General features: G+C 38.4%; 1 protein-coding gene across 4 annotated transcripts in view; it reads right to left on the bottom strand.

The window, feature by feature from the left end:
* Positions 1 to 23,052, bottom strand: part of DCLK1 (doublecortin like kinase 1) — a 230,355-nt gene that overhangs the window by 193,529 nt on the left and 13,774 nt on the right. The gene's annotated exons all lie outside the window — the stretch shown is intronic.

The raw sequence follows: 23,052 nt of genomic DNA, 5'->3' as shown, positions 1-23,052 counted from the left end.
ACAAGGCTTTCAGATTAATACTAGCTGCAGGCAGCTAAGTGCACATAAACATCTTTTAAAATCTTACCAAGAGTGCTGAGGTGTTTCTGAAAAGTACCTGCAGGAGTCCCACAAATTCCACACTGCCTTGCAGCAGAGAAACCTAATCATTCGTTTACAGGCCACTAACTAGAAGATTTGATGTCTCCTGCATTAGCCACCAAATCTGTTTCCAAACACTATATTGCCTGATAAGCATTTACTTCTGGTGCATCCTAAAATATCATTTAAAAGACCACTGTAATCTCTACTATTTTTATCCTGACTGGACACTAAATTTCTTGCTCTAGAGCAAAATTTTAGACAAGCCCTGGGAAGAGGGGATAACCTTTGGAAAGTAGTCTAAAGCCAATAAATTTTGGAGATGGGGGACAAAGAATCCTCATAAAAATGCAAATTTCTGTATGAAGTGAAAATGCATCAAGGGGGGAATGTAGCAGCAGGAGCAGAGAGAACACACCGTGCTTATTACACACATTTTAAACTCTACTGCAGGCTCATATGTTCTCACAATTGTTTCAAGGCACTGTAGTATTACATATGGTTTTCATTTTTAAACAGCACATGCACAATGCTTTGATTTTCATACCAAAACCCGAGCTTGCACTTGGGGGACTAACTCCTTCCCAATGCAAAATTTTAATCAGGAGTCATGCAGTATTTGGTAATTTCCCCAAACCTCCTGTTTCTGGTCTCAGGCAATTATGCAATACTTGTTCAATTTAGAATTCAGAATACAGTGTGCAGTACCAGGGAACTATTAGCTATTTCCAGCTGAAAGTCTGGAAGAGCATCTGGTAGGGTAAAAAAAAAAAGGCAGGGGATGAAGGGGATGACAGGGAAAGGAAGTGAAAGTTCCATATTTTTTTAATTTTTAAAATAAGCAAACCACTTTGTAAGCTGATCATGATCATTTGGTCTTTCATTTTCAAGTGTCCGAGATAAAAGAGATTGATATCACTACTAGTCTGAATGCTGAGAAAGCAGCCATGCTAAAATAAACAGCTTTTTGTCCTGGAGTTGTACATGAGGACCAATACAACAAAAGACACTATACATTAATATATAGCACAGACATTTTATTCAAAACAAATATTTTTTCTGACAATAAGCCCAAAACCAAGATTAAAAGCTTGTCTAAAATATCACACAAGAGTCAGAAAACCTAAGTACAAGAGGCCACCACTGTTCTGCATTATGGCCAAGACCAGCAGAATGTGGAAAGTTGTCAGTTTTCAGCTAGACCCTGTAGTTCTCCATGTCCCTGCCAAATAATGACTCACAGCAGAAGAATTCTGAAAACGTTGTACAGCAACCATGAGAAAGGAACCAAGAGAAGCATTGTGGTTTGATGCATAGATCAAAGGCAAATCAAGGCTGAGCTATTATAAATAACTGATTGATTTAATGTAGAAACATGATGACTAACTTTCAGCACACAAGGTAACAGATTAAAACGTTTCCCCCTTTCTTGGTTCTTATCAGCAACCGAGAAACTAGAAACCAAATAATTAGGGGAACTCTAACTCCCATTCTGAAGATACACACATAACCTCTGTAATTCTACTCACAAAATAAGGATCCCTCTAAGGAGGACTACCCCAAACACCAGAAGCACTTGCAGACACCTTGCCAAGGGACATCCAGCTGGCTCAAAACATCCTGCCATTCACAGCCCTTCAACACTGGGCTCTTGGCCTGAGCCAACAGCAGCCTTCCAAAGCTGTCATTTGCTGATGGTGAACAGAATCTGAAACTCATCCCTCCCAAAAACTGCCTGCAGCTGGTGTCTCAGCTGTGCTTATTAAGATGCAGAAGCAGACACACCTAAGAAGGCTGCCCAGCATAGCCACAGGGAGTACCCTGCTGCTTATAAACTTCAGCAAACTGAGCCAGTGCACCAGTCTACCTTTCTCTTCAAATTTAAAAGCACAATTGAAAAAAAAAATCCAGCAACTTCAGAAACAAGGGGCAACGAGAAAAGGGAGCATTTTGCCTGAAAAACTCATTTCTTGCAAGACTCCCCCTTGAAAACAACTGTGAATAATAAATACAGCTTCACTTCAAATCACAGGGTGGGCTTTTGCCACTGCTGTGAAAAATTAGCCAAGCCTGTGCACGTTCAAAAGAAAACAAGTATCTCTGAAGTCTTGTCATTACTGCAACCCTTCTCTGCTCCTTTTCAAAGAGGGCACAAAAACTGTCAATATCATCTGTTGATCCCTCAACCAAAGCAGCAGGCTTGTGGCCAATCTAGAAGCTCCAAATTGAGTGAATAAACACAGTGGTATGACACCCCACCCTGGAGATTTTCCCCATATATACACTTTAATAAACTCTGGAAGCTGAACCAAACCAAACTCAACACCTCTAAACCAACTTTGAGCCCTAGGAAGCATATTCTCCTTGTGTGTGTTTTAATTGTCAGTACTATTAGGTCGAGCTCCTGTGATGAGCAAAGCCATTAAGGTCTCACAATGTATATTAAAAAAAGAAAGTCCCAAAGGCAAATACTGTGCGAGTTTATATTACAGAAATAAATGTCTGTCCTCCTGCTCCTTATCTTGCTGAAGTCATCCCATTTTACTATGAATTGACTCTGTTAATCAGAATAAGAGGTCCAATTAATGCAACCAAATACTAGCTACTATTTAAAATGGTAGGAAAACGAGCATGAGGTAAAAAGGTACCTCAACATCACTACATGATAGTTAAAAACAGCAAGACCAGCACTTACCTAGATGCATTCATCGGAAGGGCTTAGTTTGATGAGCTCATAAATACAGAGTAACACCACACTGCTCCAGAAGGCATCAAATACGGGCCTTTCTTGCTCTTTAGCCCAACCTTTTATACCCCTCAGTTAATGCACAGCACCTGTGTGCCCTTTCCTGATTGGTCAGTGCACCTCAGTACGTCATGGCTCGTCACTTCCAATGCTGCTCACCTGCCCTGCACAGCTGCAGCCCATTGGGGATGAGGTTCAGCCACAGCCCCACTCCCAATTACCACAACCTGTGTACCTACAAAAAAAAGGTCCTTTTTTAATAGAATACTAAAGAAGTTCACCACACCTTTGCAGAGCCTTAAACAAGGCAGCACACAGAACTCAAAAGACAAAGAAAAAATATTCTAAAATATAAATCTGAGGATGACTCATGAGATTTTCACCAATTTATGCAGAAATGGGGGCAAAAGAGTTTCCCCCAAATCCAAACATCTGAGGAGCCAGGCTGTGACTACGGAAAGAATGAGTCAATTTTCAGGAGCTGAACAAAACAGGTAGTTTTTGGAGCCGTTTTTTTTGCATTATATTGTAAACACAATATCATATCCCTAATTTCTTCTAACACAAGGCTTGATTGGACTAATCATTCAAGGCTAAAAAGGGTCAACAATCTGTTAAGTGTATACACTCTGCCATATTACACAGCTGATGTCAATGTCATTAAATCAACAGCAATATTGTATGAGAGTAACTTTCTTTTAATGGTACATTATTAGATCTTTAGACAGCAAGTACTGACAACTGACTAAATGAAATTCCAGACACCTGCTGTTTTTTATTGGTATTTCCAAAGAGTCTCAATTCTGTGATAACATTCTTCTGAATTACCCTCACAGGGAAATCTACTCAAAGAGATTTCTAGGAAGTTATTTACTTGGTCAGATGAATGCCTTTCTAAGGCAATATTAGTATGCTTGCAGAATTTTCTCACAGCTCAGCTCCAACACATGGCACAGACTGTATCTAAGCTTTAGTTTTTTGAATTTTAAGATGTGCTGTGAAATAATCATGGTTAAATTCAGCATCTCTTTTTCTCTCCAGATACTTTGGAGGCAGTGTAAAAAAGAGATTGTTTCTTACTTCAGACTGGAATGACTGTAAGCTTCATTAGGTAGCACAAACACCTTAAAACCATCATTCACTTCCTTCTTATGAGACTGAATTATTAGAAAACTGGACTATTGAACAGAGGCACTCCCCAACTCTAGATCAAAGCAAGAATACATTGATGGTACCAAAAGCTGGGAGGAGCCACCAGGATAGGGCTGGCTGGTGTATCTTTTATGCCAAGAGCTGCAGAGCCACAGCCAGGCTGGGAAGCACTTCCTGCCAATGTGAGCACACCAGACAACATCAGCAAAGTACAAAGCAATGCCATCTCATGTAAAGAGCACCAACCTGGGTTTTTTTTCCCATTCAAGCCCTCTTTTTGGAATACATTCTTTTTGGCAGTTACAGAGCTAGCAAAAATAAGGACTTCTTCAGAAACTGATATTCACATGTGTATTCGGTAGTTTGTTCAATTTTCAATTTCAGGCTAGGCAGTAAGGAGAGATGGAATATAGGACATGCGTTTTACATAAAACATTTGTGTGGATTTGTTGTATCAAATCAGGATTTTAAAGACTGTTATGTAAGAGGAGGAAAAAAAATTGACAGTTCAGCCAGGTTCTGTACAAACTGCATGACTGATCTTGTTTACATAAAGATCTAATAATAATTCAGAGAGTAGCACTGAATTGTATTGCAATGTCATTTGCTCTCTTGTAAATAGTATTTATAACAAACATCCTTATTTAATAAATATTTAAACAGTGATCACTGACTCTTCAAACAACCTGTCTGGTTGGAGATTACAACATCAGAGCATCTCCTTAAGTCTACAGCTTGAGTGCTGCCCTGCATCTGGTTCAAAAGGACAAGTTTAGGTCAAATACTTAATCCTGTTGCCTGGATTTGATCAATCCATGCTATAACTTTCACATTAAGTATGTTTTAGCATCTAATTGATTTATATAAATTTTAGGTAAATCATGCCTCAAGTGACTTGTAAAGCTATTTGGGCAACTGCAAATTATTGTAAGTACATTATGCAGAAAAAGAATTTAATGTTCCCCACTTAATAATACCCAAAAGGTTTTTAAAGAACATTGTAGGGCTTGTATGATGAAATTAAGTATCTGAAAGAGAGAGCAAGCACAAAGAACAGGCTGCTATTTATGGCATTCATTAAAAGATAGGTAACTTCCTCCTTTATATTCCAGTGCATTCTTCTTCTCTGTTCAAAGCCTTCAGATTACAGCAAAAGGTGGTTGAGGAATCGGTTTTGCCCTATGAAATACTATCATCATACCAACTGCTTTATTCCTAACTTGAAAAATGTAGTCCGTTTGCTTAAGGTGCAATACCATACCTGAGATCTGATATCTAGCTTTCAAACAGATTCTTAATTTAAGTAAAGTTATTGCTCACTCTGATTTCCAGTAGTTTTATTTGTGCTCACTGCTCTGTAACTTACCTGACAAACACCTTCACTATGAAACAACAGATTATTTTATTACAACAGTGCAGGAAAGGCTTGAGCACTTCTGCACTTGCATTTGAAACTAAAAAACAAAATTAAAATCAGTAATAATGGTGGTAAGAGAAGTCAGAGATAAAACTGCACTCCACTCAGTAATCCATCAAACTGAAAGGACCAGGCAGAGGCACCAACTTGGCTTCAGAGACTTAACTCCAGTTTTTCAAAGCCAAAGCACTTCTAAACTAAGCTAAATGAAGTCCAGAAGAGATCTTGGGAGTCAGCCTGCAGGCATGCCAGCTCACAAAAGGAGGGACAGTATTGTGTGGTAAAGGACTTTTTAAAGTGTCCAAAAACTAGAAAGTAATCATTGTGCTTTTTGGCAGCACTTACCTTAGGAGGCTGTATTTTGCTAGGTCCTTGGGAAGGCAAAGTGGCTACAGGTAATGTTGCTTTTAGCCTAAGCCACGGAACCAGAGATACTATCAAATTTCTAACTGCTCAGCTTTTCCTTGTACTTTGTCAGCTGCCTTGAAATTCCAGACTCCTCCTGACATTTTAGCTAAAAAGAAAAACAACTGTTCTTAGCCTCTTTTCTTAAACACCTGTGGACAGAAAATGCTATGCAACAGCATTTCTCCTTCACAAGAATATCTACATTTCTGCATATATAAAACTAATTTGTATTATACTACTCAACTCCCTCTCCTTGCAGCTATTCCAAATACTGATTGACTCAAACCCCAGTGAAGAGCAGCACTCTTGTAACACTGTACAGTAATGGCCCATCTTTAGAGAATCAGTGAGACGAGGGAGACTAAATCTGAGCTGTAGATTCTATACCAAGATCAAAAAACCCTATTTCTATATCTACACCAGTCTCCTAGGCAGTGTCCAAATCTCTCACTCTTTCACAGAACAGGTTTCATTACTATGTCTGATATACAATATTTTATATTGATTACCACTTAGAAAACTAAAAGGCAAATGAATATTCTCATTTGAAAGTATTTGTATTATTTTTTAACCAATTCTAAATGAATTCTTTAGAATTAGGTTACTTTGAGACCGTGCACTCAGAAATTCACAGCCATGGAACTGACAGCTGGAAGGCAGTCTCAAAAATAAAATTTTACATTAATGCAGAATCATGACTCACAATATGATCCCTCTGCCTGCATTCATTTTAGAGAACTGATGACAGGTGTCAGTTTGTGCTTCTTAAAAGAAAGATCATATGGGAATCCAGATTGTAGTCCTACAACAGGTCAAATCAGGAAAAGACTTCTAGATCTCCAGAGGGCCCAGGGAGCCATGTGTCCAAGTGTTATTCCAATAGTGCTCACTTTTAATCCTGTCTTTGATGTGATATATAGAAGGAGAACATTTAATTGCTGACTACAAGCCACAGAATTGGGATTTATTGTAAAAACAAATAATTTTTTAACCAGAGAATCCCAGGATTTTTCGCATGGCTGGTTAACCTGTTCTCAAAACACGCATTTTCCAGTGCTTTATGTCTACGTAACTATCACATCTCTCCACAGGCATTCTGTAGCTGTGTATAACAGGAGGTTTGTATTGGCTTAGTTACATTAAAGAAGCCAACACCCCAATGACACTTTAAAAAAAATAAAGTTCTAACTGTCAATATGGAGGCCACACTCCATGGAATATCAAGCTTTTGCTTCCACTGCCTATTAGTGCCAATAATGAAATCACTCCACAGCAGTGTCCCTGCCCTTTGTGCAGCAGAAGCTGTTTCTTGGCAACCAATGCAGACAACTGAGTTGCCACGGAAACTGGAGAGACTAATTTATAAAAACTCTGAAACAAAGCAGCTATAAAGGCAACCCTAAATAGGGTGGGTATATTCTGTATTACTTCCTACAGTGCTCCAACCATTAAAAGAATCAGAAATGAAAATACTAAATTAGTTGTAACTTTCACTATTTCTGTAAAATTGGACTTAAAAAGAGCCAACATTTCATTGCATATCAGCAGCCAGTAGCCTGTTTCGCCCTTTGCTTCAAGCTGGCAAATACACCTGAAAATTTATACTGCAGTTGAAGAGGAATGCTTTCTATGCCAGCCAGTCAGTGTTTTCTCTTTCAGGGAAGAGGAAGACTGATGGAAAATGGCACAGAACAACTGTTGAGGAGTGTGCCCAAAATATCTCCAAGCTGGATAAAACAAGTGTTAACACAGTGAAAAGCCAGAACAATGGTGTACATCATAGATCACTTGAGCTAAGAAATGTATGTTCAAGTTTCTTATTCATTTATAAATATTTATTAAAATATTTATAAAAATATTTTCTCTTCTTTAGTAATTAGAGACTTGCCAGAGATGGCCACCTCTGAATTCATTCTAGCCACAGTCACATTGTGAGTATGTGCACGTGTGGAGAGCACACTCAAGGCATACATTTTTAGTAGTGAACAAGGTGGGGAAAACCTGACCACATGCTGCATTTCCTGGGAAAGGAAACCAATATGATAGCAAGTTCTCTCTTCAAAGAGCAAACTAACTCATTCAGCTGCCTAGCCAGGCCAGTTAACTGCCCAAAACAATACATCCTAGAGAAAGAGATGAAGAGAGTCTGCATACATTTGCTCAGAGACAGCCACTAACTGATGGCAGGTGCCCATCAACGGGCATGGGATGGATTCTCCTCCTGCCACGTTACTCTCAGACCTCTCCAATTCACCATGACATCTCCAGAGAGTTCAAGTTAGGTAGGATCTATCTGCTTACTGACCATCTAACTACTGCAAAACACAGCACCAGAGACAGGAGTCCTGGCTGCTTCACCTCCTTTTGGGGAAAAGTCCACTTGCAGCACTGAGGGCATCAACCCAAGTCTATTTTACTCAGCCATAAAATTCCTCAAAGTGATTGGAACTGCTGGAAAATCTCTATTGCTCTTTCAAGTTTGACTTAAGCAGACTCACAGGTACAAAACATAGTAAGTGAGGACTCAAATAAATAGTCCATAGACTCCTTCCATGGGAAACTAGACCAGAATCTCAGCAGTTTAAAAGAAAATTCATCCTCTTCATGCTTTCTGTAAATCAAAAGTCAGTCACATAACTGCACTCATGCTCAGCTATTCAATGAACTGTGAAAGTCAGTGTTATCAGCGCTGAAAATGAGGACATCCAGATTTTCATATAAGAGCAACACACTTCTATATCTCCAGAGATCAGCAGCAATGGTAAAATAATGAGTGTGTTGGTGACAATTTCTTCCACAGTCCAAAAAGATTTTAACAAATATTTTAAGCAAGTGACAGGTTGTTTGCTTTTTAAAGTGACAGAGCAAGATCAGAGAAGAACCAACCCAAACTTGCCTATAACTTTTTCCTCTCCAAAGATAGCTGCACATGCTATGCCATATATGAAACTATTTCCTTATAAAGCCATCTGTCACAGATAAAGGACTAGTCCAGATGGGCTTTGCTCAGTACTAGTTCCCAGATGAACTGAACTTCACAAATCTGAGGGAAATCTGAGCTATCATAACAAGACATAGGGAGAAGATGGAAGGTGAAAATCCACAAGAAACAAGTAACTGGGATAACACAGGGTTTTTTCCCCACAGACAACACCAACTGGACGAAACAAACAAACCAAAAAAATTCAGAAAAAAAATTCTGCCTCCCTATTTGTTCTCAAGATCCCCAATGTGCATGTTGGATTGTGGGTGTATGTGTACATAAGCACACAAAAGAGCTCCAACCTGCCCTTCCCACATGGTCACATTACTGAACAGCAGAGATTGATGCAGGAATCTCAAAAAAATGAAACCTGAACTACACAAGGCCTGCAATTTTTTTTTTAAATATCTTTTTGGTGTAGCTCAATCATATCCTTGTTCAGGAAATAAATTTACTTTTTTGGGGGGAAGGAAAGAAAAACTCCAAGCCAACCTTCTCTTTGTTTCCCTGCCCCTTCCCTATATGATAAGATCTTCCCTATAAGAAGGGAGAAAACTAGGAAGAGAACAGTTTGCTCAGCTGTTTTGCAGTGTTGGTAATTAGCTGAAGTTCTTGCTTCTCCTCTCTATGATAATTTGGAAGCAAGGGAAATGATGTCTGAAGAAAGTTTCACAAGAATTTTATGAATGGGAGTAATACCAAAAAAGCCTGGTTAATTTAGTTGACTATTCTATTGCAGGATGTGTCACAATACCTGACACTTGTTAGCATTAGCCAATTGACTCAGAATGGAATTATTCACAGCACTTAGATCTTTTCTGAGAAAGAAAGACTGATAACATGAAGCCCACAGAATATTTTAAAGTCATGTAGAACACAGCTGCCTAAAGGGAAGAACTCAAATCATGGCTCCACTAACAAGACAAACCAAAGCTGGGCTACCAAGCCTTTTGTCTGCTAATTTTTTTATTTGGAAAGCTCTTACTTAGCTTCAGCTACAGCTTTGCCAAAGTCACTTGTGATGTGTCATAAGTACTTGGATATATCACAGCTTATGTCGATTGCAGATGACTCTCTAAATTACTTATGTTTTTGGAAACAAAGGAGCATCTACTCTTCTAGGGTCTGGAGTCCTTGCTCTCTTCCTTCTATGGGATACATTACTTGGGATTTGCCAGGAGACAGCAGCTTCTCCCCCTGCAGGGACTACCAATAACTCTACTACTCCCGAGGCTCCTGTGAGTTTCACATAATTGTAAATTGGTTCCTTTTACTGACCTACATTTAACAGAAATTCCTGTGTAAAAGGCAAGTCATCTTTTCATGTCTCTTCAGTAGCCCTGTGCTGCTTTCTAGAGTATTTTCTCTCCTTACTATTCCTCCATGCTGCAGATAGCTTCACTCTTGCAGTCTCCTAGCATCATCCACACCAACTTTAGACTGTTCTCTCAATTTCTATTATCTCCCCTCACAGAGAGCAGTTATCTAGTCTCATGCTCAACTTCATGTCCACTATTTAGTAATCAGCATACCTTTCTCTACACCTCTTTCTAAGTGATTGAGATTAAATACTAATTTAGAAAGGAATTATGTACACCTTGATGAAGATAAAATGTCTTGGTCTTATTTTGCATAAGCATCCCATTCATCTGTTATCCATCATTTTCTGCCTAACATTGATTAGGACTGCAAAGGTGGAGAAGTGGAATCTTTGTTCTTTCTAATGCAGCACACACCCACTGCACCTTAAAAAACTGTTCCAGCTCTACTTGACAAGCTGAAAATTACTTGTTACCTTCCCTTATCTCGGAGGTTTTTTTGGTACTAAAGTTAACAGGCTTATTTCCAGGTAGTTATCTAAAATAATACAGAATAAAGCTAAGGAAACTTGGTACACATTTTTAGTGAGGCTTTGTTCTCAAAGAACAGAAACACTTACTGTACAGACAGACTATCACTGATTTGGGATATCAAACCTTCCCACACACTCTACCTAGGTTATTCTAGAGGAGAAAATTTGGAGCTGTAAAGCTGCTTGTCACTACAGGATTTCAGAAGTCATGACACACTGCTTTAAAAAAAATGGGGAAAAAAATGGTAAGCATGAGGACTACATAACAATCATAATTTTTCTATTTCAGTGCTGCAGCAGGAGAAGATGCTGCAGTTTGAAGCTGAAGCCAAGGGAGAGCTTCTCCTAGCCAGGGGAGGAACTGGGAGCAGTGGTGAAGAGCCTCAAGTATCAGTCACTCCTTTTAGAGCAACCGCCTCTTAATTTCAGTGATCCTCCTGATTACTTGCCTCTAAGTGGAGCAGGCAAAGTTAAAGCTTCCCTCTTCCTACAGAGGTACAAAGTGACATTCAGTTGTTCCTCTCCTCCTCCTCCTCTAACATTTAAGAGAACAGTTCCTACTGAATGCTGTGAAAAATGACTGGCATTCAGTTGGACTCAGCACAAGAGAAACCAGAGCTAGATTTTCTTTTCTAGGACAGCCCTCCTCCATCTGCAGATGGAAAGGTTAGTTTTTCACAGGGATGCCGCATTTAAAAGCTACTCCTCCTACAGTGTCATTGAAGACTTGCCAGAGAAAGGAAAGTCTCATCCTTTCATTCTCATCACCTCCCCCCACAAACAACCAAAGGATGAAGCACAGCAGGCTCTATACCAGGCCACCTCATTTAAATACTGCTGCTTAAATGGGATTTAAATTAAGCTGCAACATAATTCTGTTTGAAAGCATTTTTTAGCAAGATGACATTCCTACAAATACAATTAATCTATAACAACTCCTATAAATCTTAATCAATTCATCCTTTTTGTCCCACATTTAAAATTCAATGTTTTAAAACTGCTTTAGCTTTATAGTGTCTTCATGAAATTGTCTGATTAAAAAGAAATTCAACTGAATCACTTTTTATCAAGAACAAAATTTCTTGAGCAAATGTATTCGTTCTGACAAACGCTTTACCTCAAAATATCACATATTGACTACTGTAATACCTATACTTGATTATAAAAGGTTTTATTTCATTTCAGTCTTCTGTCACAGAATCAGAGCACCAGAGAGACTTTACCTAGTTACTTGGTATGTCCAGAATACAGATATCAAATGTTCATCTCAAATTTATCTGCTGTTAAATTCAACAAAACCAAAACAAAACAAAAAAAATCAATGTTTTATTAATGTTTCTCATTCTTAGCTTGTTAGAATAGCCCTGCTCTTCCTATTTCATCCCTTATTATGTCTCTCTCAACCTTTGCTCATGGTACTGACAGCTAATCAATGCTAATATTAGTCCAATGTTCTTTACATAAGGAACAGAATTTTTAGTCTGCCTATCCCTGAAGATAAAAAGCAGATATGAACAGCTGCATTCACAAGGATGCTAATCATGTGCAAAAGCACCAAACACTTCTACATGGATGTTCTCCCACCATCTCATAGCAATGCAATGTTCAACACTTCTTGTGTTAAAAATCTTCACATCATGCTCACTGCTCTCTCATCTGGTTTCTGTTCCTCTAGTTCCGACAGGACACTTGATTATTCTTTCCTACATTAACTGCTTCATATTTGCTTTATTAAATTTTACACTGATTGCAGTTCGTGCTCCTAATTCATCAAGATCACACTCTATTTAAACAGATTACTCCAGAGTATTCACAATGCTCCCAAATCTGTCCCAGAACAGATGTGTTCTGGTTTAGAAACTGAAACATCCAAATATCAATTCTTTTTCTCTAAGACCTATAGGCAGCCTTTTTTCCACAAATGTACAGAACAGTGAAGGTTCTGGAGCTCAGGAAGTATTTTGACATAGCAAGAATAAAGAAGTATAAAAGCATTTCAGACAACAATATGGGCTACTCAGATGACAGAAGATAATAAACCCTGCTAGCACCATCATAACCTCACAGGGGCACTGACCCCATCCATGCTTATGTAGCTATAGTAAAAAGTGGATGAGGAAAAAAAAAAACTACTCTGTATCAGAGTCAACAAGTCCATATATGGACTTTTTTCATGACTGTGAATTTCTATATTTTTAACCTTTTTATTCTTAATCAGCAAGACAGAATTACAGCATCCATGGGTTAATTCTTGTGTGAACACAGGGTTTCTCATTATCAGTGCACAGTGTGCCAGGACCATTCCCACAACACACTCACCTCCCTCTCAAAGTTATTTCCTCACCAAGGAGCATGCAAGCATGCCACTTAAACACTCCATAAACTGCATTAGCTTTAACTCAGATTTTGTGTGGGTGTAAATGCAAACACAGATTGCATACATGGGAAACAGCAGAAGGTTAAAGAAATCTTAGTTATAAGTGTACAAGATATACTAACAGAACAAAGGCTGGACTAGAGAACCAAGATGTGCTCAGGAAACCATTTCACACACAGAAACTCCACAGAAAGCACAATTATTCAGAATTTGCTAGATTTTAAAGAAACAGGAGTTGTGACTAGAAATCAAGAAAGGAGATAGTACTGAAAGACACAAGAAGTTAAAAAATCAAAGAAAATTAAGGAGACTCCTAGAAAACCTTCAGAAACAGAAAAATGATTCAGAGGTGAATAAGAAATAAGAAAGGGAAAATGAGACAGCAAGATATTTCAAGGACAACTAGAATAAAGGAAGAGCTAAGGTTTAGCTTTTGGATGCATGGTATATGGCAGCAGCTGCTGTTTGCAATTCAAATGAATGTAAAACAGACATATAACCTGTCTGCAAGGGAAGGCAGGTGAAGGTATTCAAACACTAATCTATTTAAAAAGTCAGCATATCCATTTTAGGCAATGTCTGTCTTCCCTCCCTTTTAATCAAAGCCATTCTACTCTGGCTATTCCACAAGATGCCCCCAGTTGTCCCCTGTTGCCTGGCAGCTTTGAAAAAATCATTGCTTATACCAAACCAAAAAGATAATTAAAAGCAGTTCAAACTGAGATTTCATTCTCTATTCACTTGATGAGTAAATGTGTCTTACAATTTTAAGCTATTAAAGCTCAGAGGAGTTTTATTTAAAAGAAGTTTCTGAGATTCAACATTTAATGGAAAACCAAATCCACTAGAACAACTGATTTGGGAGAGGCAATCAGCCTTAACTACTTAACATAAGTTTTATTTTCAGTATCATACAGCTGAATTCCAAACCCTATGTAAAGCTTTGCTGCTTCCAGTGGGAGCATACTACAGTCTTCTGCCTTGCCTTCTCTAGCTACACTCACCTCTGATAATTTCAGACCCATTTGTACTCATTTTTATCTATGTGTGAAGTACTCTGTCCTGTCCTTAGTTCTCCAAAGACCTCTGCTCTTCCGTCTATGACTTCAGGGATTCAGTCCTATGGAAGAAGCTTCATTCCTTCCCCAGCAGCTTTGCCAAGCAAAATCACCTGCTTGAAATAGGTAGTCTGACCTACTTCAGAAGTTTCTTGGGGTAAACCATAAGAGAAAGTACTTATTAAAATTTAAGAAAAATGTGATACACACCTCGTATACCATTAACCAGTGACATCGGGAAAACAGTCTCAAAAGTGTTTGATTTATACATAAAAATCTGAGCTATTCTCAGAGCTTTACTGCCTTCATTCAGTACAATGGAAATATTTTCACCTCCTGGTAATTGTATTAGTTTCTAAATCTGATTGAGTCTGGACAGTCTGGCCCTATGAACTGGCACACAGTACTGGGACATAGATTCAGAAGAGATTAAGTCAATACTTCCCCCAGGATTGAACAAATTAGTTTCAAGCTTAAAGAGAAATGGAGGGGGAAAGAGGCAGAATACATGGTACATCACTGATTTATTATTACATAATACTGTTGTCCCTGAAGATCCTCTCAGTTTCAGTTCCAAAATTCACATCTAAGAAGTGAATTGCATCTCCAATACAGGAAACAATCCTTCTAGAGGTAGAGACCTGAATTCATCTTGAGTAACTCAACAAGCACCTGCAAAGTATGTAATTGCCCTAGACTTGCTTTCTACAGAAAAATAATCACAAGAGACAATTCCAAACTAGGTTGAATATTCAAAAATATTTGTGTTTCTTGCCACTCATTACAAGCAACAGCAAAGTGTATGGCTTAAGAAGCTTCAAAGTATTGCACACAAAATGTTTCACAGTTTATCGCAGTTTCACAAAAGAATCTGGTTTCATAAAAACTTAATAAGAAAAACAAGGTACAAAATTGGGCAGACACTACAATTTCCTGCATTGTCAGTAATTTTTGACTTATTTTGCCAGTATCAATTGCCTTTTGAAGGGTTTGAAAGACCTTGGCTCCTATAAATGCAAGGATTATTTTTCAGAGAAGAACACAGCTAATGATAGAATATTTATGTAGTTTGTCCTCTCAGTATTCATCATTCACATAAGCATCTTCTACACAACATCTAGGCAAAAGGTTTTTGAATAGGAAACTAAGTGGAAAGAAACAAGTAATCAAGGACATACTTGCACTAAATCTCAGGTAGCTGCTCAAACTTGAGTTTGAGTAAGTTATTATCCTTTAGTTCATTAACTCAACTTTTTTCAAAACAGGCACTGACAAGGTTTTCCAGGTGTTTGTGTAAGAATTCAAGGCCCAACATCCAAAGACATAATTATAAAAAATACTTACATTAGAAAGGAAATCTTTAAGTTCTCATAAGCTACAAGGCAGAATTAATAATTTTTCCTATGAATACAAAAAATTGTGAGAAGAAAATGCTGGATTTTTTCTTTAGATGACACTTAAGGTTCTCCTAAATGCCTAGAAATTCTTAGTCCCTTTATAACAACTAACTTTAAAAGGAAAAACAGAACAGAACAGAAACAACCCAGTAAAACCAAAATCCATTATGCTTTTTTAAAGGATCGTTTCATCATACCACTTAAGAGAAAGGAAACACACACTTTGCCAACCAAAAAAAATAAATTACTAGCAGTCAGAGCTTCAAAGAGTATAAATAAAATCATCCCAGTGAACACAACAGTTTGACAATACACCATAACAATCTTCAAACCATCGATCACGTTTGGTTCAGACAAAGTCATAAGGCAGGGGGAGGAGAACAGAGAAAGTTTAGGATGGCTACTGTTTGAAAGCATCCCAAAAAGGTTAAAGGTTTCAGCTGTTCATTAAGGACCAAATTGGTCCCAAGGATTGTGTTTTACTGAGCAGTGGAAACTCTTCTCCATGACCACCAGTAATCTCATGCCTGTCTCTACAAAACAGGTGAACAGCATGATCAGAGAACTCTGCAAGCACTTTTCCAAACTCTCTTCCATGAAACAACTAAGCAAAAAAACCCCAAAAACTCTCCACAACAAGATCATACAGTTGAAGATGGTCCCATTTGCTTTTCTTTTCCTTCCCCAATAGTCACTAAAACACAAATCAGAACTTAACTGGATAATAAGCTGTTCTTAGTTACATTATATTTAAACAAAGGCCAGATGTAGAGGAAAATTGTCCTTACTCTAGAAATGGATAGCTCTGAATAACACCATGTCTTTCCACTGAGAAACACTGCTTCAGACAGTACAAAACTCCACCTTGAAGAGTCAGAAATTACTGTTCCTTAAGAAAGGCTTCTGACAGTACATAAACTCTCTAATGACTATGTAGATATCTTTAAAGACACTAACATCAGCTTATGTGATATTTAACACATTCTGAAGCAGGTATGCAAGTTTTCTGTCACATTCACCTAAACAGCTCTTGTTTTGCACAGCACACAAGCCTCTCCAAAGCATGCAGAAGATGGCGTCTTCTTTTCCAATTTTCAAAGTCAGGCTGCAGTTCCTGTGGGATGCCAGTTGGCAACCATGGAAACTCCTATTGTGAGAAGCTTTTGGAGACAGAGCAACACAGTTGTCAGTCTCAGCTTAATAAGAACCGACCCTAGACAAATGAATGAGCACACACTGCTTTCAGCAAGGAATGGGCTCCTGTTCACTCCTTCTCAGAGGACTTTATCTGAGTAACAATTAAAATTGTTAGTCAATGTCATAACTTGACAATGAAACGGCCTATCCAGAAGCACAAGAGTTCAAGGACCTCAGCTCTAACACCAGGGTAACACCAATTGCCAGCAAATTTTCTACCCTAGCACAAATGATTTTAAACCAGTGTTTTATGCTTTTCACAAAGTACAGTCTAATTTGTAGTGGAAATCCACTTTTCTCAACAGTAACCATAAGAATTTCCCAAGACCCCCAGAGGCCATCACAACTTGCTGAAACACACAATTTCCATTCATTGATTTTTTGTTTGTTTTTCAGACTATCATGTCTTCAAGAAGGGGCCTTTTCCTCAGTATTAAGAAAAAACTTCATCTTTTTAATCCTTCCCCAAAATCAGTTTCAAAACACAAAAGCCAGAAATTATACATCTTCCAGAGGGAAAAAATAATTTTATTAAATATACTTCAGGCAAGAAGGAGGGAAAGTGAGGTGCATTACAAGCTGGAGAGGTGCTCTTTGGGGTTTTTTAAATGTCTCTCATTTATATATATAACATGGTGGTCCTATCAGAATTGCCCAGACAGGGCCTAAAATTCGTGTCTAAAATAAGCAGCACAGATATCTTTTGATGGGTATGGCCTTCCAGCATCCACATTAGAAGCCCTTTAGGAAAGAACAGCTCATGCAGAGTGAGCACAATGGGTTTCAGGACCCCAGATGGCTGTCCAGCATTAAAGTACCACCTCAAGAGCTGCCGCTTTCCTGTTAAAATGCCTATGTAAGCTGCAGAAGTCGTTTTACTTAATGTTTTCTCACAAATAGTAAAGATCTGTACAGCTACACCTCACAGAGAATTCACCATTGCTCTCTGGTGAATCAACATCACCCATGTGCCTGTGGCTGGCAGGGAGCTCCAAAGCCTTCAACAAAAGGGAGAAGATAAAGTTACTGTGCTGAGATACAGAAGATAAGATGCACTCAACATTTTTCCTAGTTTTGAAAAATGTTTGAAAATGGACAATAAATGCTATTTTGAGTGGATTGCAGCTACAACTTCACAAATACAAAGAACATGCCCAACCAGTTGCCCTTAAAACTAAATGCACCTTCTATATTAAGATTACAAATTCTGATGTGAATCAAACTTACAGGCAAACACAAAACTAGTCACTTGCTGCACATAAATTTTATTTTGGTTAACATTCCTTTGGTCTAGATTGTTGTACAATATACACTACCCAAATGCTGAGATGAGAATGTTATTCTGTCAAAGACACCTACCTTCATTTACGTAGATGTTTCTGTACCAAGCACAAACCAAGTCTAGAGAAAGACATTTGGGATGTTTAATATATCCTAAGAAACAGTACCTTTGGCCAAAAATTTACTGTACAATACAGATGTTATTATTCAAATGTTTTTCACTGGTTAAGAACAAAACCATAAAAATCACATGCTCATTTTAGGTGTAGGTGCAAAGAGCTGCTTTTGCTTCCTTAAGAGATTATTTTTATAGAATAGTGGTATTCCTTTTTAAAAACTACGATATCAGGTGTCTTCAGAATGAGAAGTCCACAGGAAAGGGAGTTTTTTTGCATCATTACATACCCAGTTTATAGTGGGCTTCCACTAATAAACAAAAGCATATTACACTCAATGAAGAAGCTTCAAGCTTTCCAGTACTGTGATATTCCCTTTCCTTGCAGTCACAATTCTTTAATAGCTACTTCAATGGCTTAAAACAAGGCTGTTGAGGGACATCCTATGCCTCACACTGTACCCTCTGTAAGTTATATGTCTTTAAGTAACTGTGGCTGTATTTCATACCTGTAAAGGTAATTTGATTTGTGTATGAGGAAAAAAAAACTGAACAGATAGTGACTTTTATTCTGGTATCTCTGGCACTGACCATTTATCTGTCTGAAGTCAAATCAACAGCATAATGCATATACTGAAAAATAATTTGCATGATTGCATCTTGTTAAGCTAAGCAAACCACCTGTTCAAATAAGTAGGTCCTATTATAAACCAGATGTTTGCTCTGCCAAAAGCACATGGAGGATGTAGAAGGTAACAAAGCACTGCTGTCCAGCCTTTAGTCTGTGCCAAAACATGCAAACTGTAAATACCCTGTACAAATATACACATCATAATACTTCTAAAAATGGCACTGTTTCACAATATTGCTGTTAAATGTGACCTTGATTCGTTTTCTCCCATTTCAGTCATTGGTGTTATTGTAGAAGTGCACCAAGGAAACAGAAACCAGAGAATAGCTTGCAACAAAGCAACTGGGCTCTATCTCCACACACAGCTTGTGTCCTCAGTGTCTGCACTGTGTCCACACACTGCTTTTTAGAAGGCCATTTTTTAATGCACATCAAACTAAAAATGCCACCTTCTGTTAAGGAAAGCTTAGAAATCAAACTGGAACAGTGCAGCTACAGAGAAGCAAGACACATTTCAGTCATGAGAAAGTGCCTAAGTGCCTCTGCCTAAGTATACGATAATATTAAGGGCCAACGCTGACAATATCTCTTCACGAACTTAAACATCAGGGTAACCTAAAAAATTGAGTAGTGCTCATAGTAAGAGCATGCCCTCATTATCTGTATTCCTACAGGCAGCCATTACACCTACTCACTCTATTTTCATTTTCCTTACATAGCAAAGTTGGCAAGGAAAACACCTCAAGCTTTCCCCCTGGAAAGCTTTTGAATTTGGCCTGTGCTCATAAGACTGTTAAACACTTCTGAGAGTCCCACCATCTTCTAATGCATCACTGTGGTACAGGGAAGTAATTCTATCTCTTTCTCTAGAGTAAAAAGACCCTTGTACCAGTGGAAATTAAGTGTATTTATAAAAGTATATACAAACTATTCCAGACATGGTGTGAAACCTATCCAGCTCTGAGGAGTCATTAATAATTAAACTGCAAAAGTATGCTAAATGCAGGCCACTGGTGTGCTTTATAATCAGATTGCAGTTGCATATTGTGCCCTTTTTAGCACAAATGAAATGGTATTTTAAGGCTTCTGAGACCTTAAAGTCAAAATACAAATTCTGATGGGCTAAAAGGAAATGCAAATAAGCCACTAGTTACCCTGTTTTTAGTAAGGAGAAGCTTTTTTAAAATTATTTAATAAAACTATAGTAATGCATGAAATCCTAAGTCAATAGCCAGCCAATACTGGAAAACATCAAGTTTTAGTCCCTGAACTGCCAATGACCCAATGAGACAGACTGGTTAAATTTGTTGGGGTTTAATTTTTTTGAGGATTGCTTTCTTGGGGTTTTTTTAGGTTTAGTTTACTTTCTTCTTTTTGGTTTGGTTTCCCCCCAGCATGTTTCTTTTTCTATTCCATAATTAAAAAGTTGAAATGGCTAATACAACACACCTACTTAATCAAGTCCTGGAGTTCTAAGAAACACTGACAAAGCATAATGTGCACCAAAACTTACTAAATTTTCCAAAACCAGGAAGCAATTTTTGAGATGGGGAATCAACTGGATGTCAGAGGAGAGCTTTCTTCCTAGCAGTTAAACTTTCTTGAGGTTCTGATTGTCTAAGTACTACCTCTTTCATCAAGACAACTCTTTACATTGTCACCAAATTTTATAGGCCATCATTTAAATTCCTCTTAACAAAATGTTTATTAATATATTTTAGAGATACAGATCAAAACATCACAACTAACAAAGCTATTTGAGGACAAGTATTTAAGTATTTACAAGTATTATTTTTCCATGTGTAGTGTCAGTATGGGACAACCACCTAACTTGGATGGTCAGTTAAGTCTCTGACTTCTGCTGCTTTCTTTTATTAGCCTGGGGCATCTAATGATAGTATCCAACAACAATACACATACCACACTGCCCACCTGCATTAACAATACAGGGGACTCATTATTGCTTTGGAAGGGCAATTCCAGTGTTGGCCTCATAAAAAAAACTCAGAAGAGAGGACAGTACAGAATAGCTTATTTCCAAGTGACATTTCCAAAGAATGATCCCAGCAGAGCTTTATTCTCTTATCCTTACAGTAAATTACTTTTCTGAACTCAGAGCTTTAAGATTTTATTGCTTTTTAAGTTAGTGATGAAAGATTTAATCACAGATTTGTTAGATCTAGCCCCTCAACACAGGCTTTTCCAGAACTTTCAGAACTCCAGCAGGAGTCACAGTAGAAGTTTCCAACTACAAATAGTACTGGAAAAATGTTGGATTTACCATGGATTTCCTCCCAGTAACAATTCACAGCTTGAATTTAGCAATAAAAAAATATCTATCATCGTGTCCCCAGCGCCATCTGGGAGATCAGGCTTTTGGCAAAGAAAAATGGAGCAGCAATTGCCTGGCAGCACAGGAAATCAATGACTTCCCCACTCAGGGCTGAGCAACAGGCTGCTCCTGCTGAGCACAGAGTCATTCCTTTCCCATCCTGCCAGCAAAGCTGCTTTGTACATGGAGAAAGCAAAGTCTCTGTTATACCTGCAGGACACACACACCCCTTAATCTAAACCCTGACCTTACCAGGGGGGTTGGACAGTGAGCTACACAATTCCATGTGTATATCCAAAAGGGGAAGGAGTGTGGAGATGGTGGTCTCTTGGGAGAGCTTCTGGACACGGGGGTTTCAGGCTACAAGGTAGGCAATAAAAACAACACTGAGTTAAGTTCAAGTCAAAGCTCATGAGTTGACAAAGGATTCAACTGAACTATGCCAACATAAGGGCCAAGAAAATCTGGTCACCCTTTTTGCCCCAGCAGTAGGATAATACTAGGTAATTTCAGGAATTAGAGTTCCAAAACAGGTGTAAAGGGGTTTTTTTGGTTTGTTCTAAGCACAATCATTGCACGGGAGTTTTAAATACAAAAAGATAAAAGTGAGCACATTATCCAGGAGACAACATGGGCATCCTTCCAGGCTGCATTTCCTCAGAGCTAAACCACAAGTTTATTTACATATAAAATACAAAGTATATTGCATTTCCTTTTTACTGAGAGGGTTTGCAGGAACTGGAATAATCATTCAAGATCTTCTGTCAATGTCATAGCAGAGACACCACTGACCTCTGTAGCTTTAAAATCTCAACTCCTTCCTCAAATGTACTAGTCTTAGTGCTCCCTGGAGCATGAGACAAAGACCAGGAGTTGAGAGTTTCCCCTGACACACACTTCAACTTTGCTGCAGACAAAAAGAATTTCATGTCCATATTTTCCTCCATGTCAAAGTTGCCAATAAAGTCACAGTAAGGAGATCATTACAGGCATGTACGCAGTCACCAAGAACCGTACTACTGTGTGTAACTGGTGTCAGAGGTTACTGATACAAAACAGCAGATAGAAGGGACTTTGGTCAAGCCAGACTTGGCCCTGACTTGAACCAGTGCTCTGAATAAGCAGCCTCTCCTTTGAACAGCCCTCTCTGAGATCAGTGTTCTGCCGTAGCTGTTTCTGGAGCGATGCCTGCACATCAGCCCCAGTAACTGCAGATGTGTTGGGACATCACCAGATCTTGCTGAGCATTGATTTACCTGTATCAGGCAGATTTGGCAGCATCTCACAACAGCAACACTGTTTGCTGCTTATCTGTGATCATTGAACCTAGAATCTGTAAAAACACAGCTGTATTACAGCAGAAATATCACAGTCTCTAGCAGCTTCTAGCTTCTCAGGGAGATTTCTTCAGTTTAATAAGTTACATCTGTAAATGCAAATATCTGCCTTATTTCTCTAGAGTCACCATTGCTCTAAATCAATTCAGGTCATGCTGAAATTAGCCTTGCCCTTCAGCAGGTTAAGAGCTTCTCCTGTTTTGCTATAATTAATACATGTCCATAGAAAAATTACAAATAAAGTGAAAGACAAAAAAGAAGTAGGATTATTCTGTAATTTTTTTTCATGTTCCTCTATCCCCAAGCTCAATAAGAAGCCTCTCAAAAATCTCACTCTGCTGCAATTTAATAAGTCAGCAAAAAAGCGACACTGCTTGAAGGTATTTCACAGAAGAAATAACATGAAACCTACAAGAGACTCCTCAATAAATGTGAGCTCCACACATAATCCTACCTTTATTCCTGCAATAAGGAAAAAATCTCATTCATTTTCTAAGCTTGCACCTTCTTCATTGTCCATTTTAGGTGCAATTAGATTCCTCATTTAGTCACTCTGGAGAGCAGTAGGTCTGCATTTATCATGGTGAAACGCGTCCTCACTGTTTGCTCTTACAGTTTACAGAAAGCCAAGCGCAATGACTCATACAACTGCTGCAAGAAAAAGCTGAAACAAGTTAACAGAATGAGC

The sequence above is a fragment of the Camarhynchus parvulus genome, chromosome 1 (assembly GCF_901933205.1).
Source record: "Camarhynchus parvulus chromosome 1, STF_HiC, whole genome shotgun sequence".
Taxonomy (NCBI): Eukaryota; Metazoa; Chordata; class Aves; order Passeriformes; family Thraupidae; genus Camarhynchus; species Camarhynchus parvulus.
Note: the sequence above shows the minus strand (reverse complement) of the source record. Positions and strands in the feature narration are given on the sequence as shown.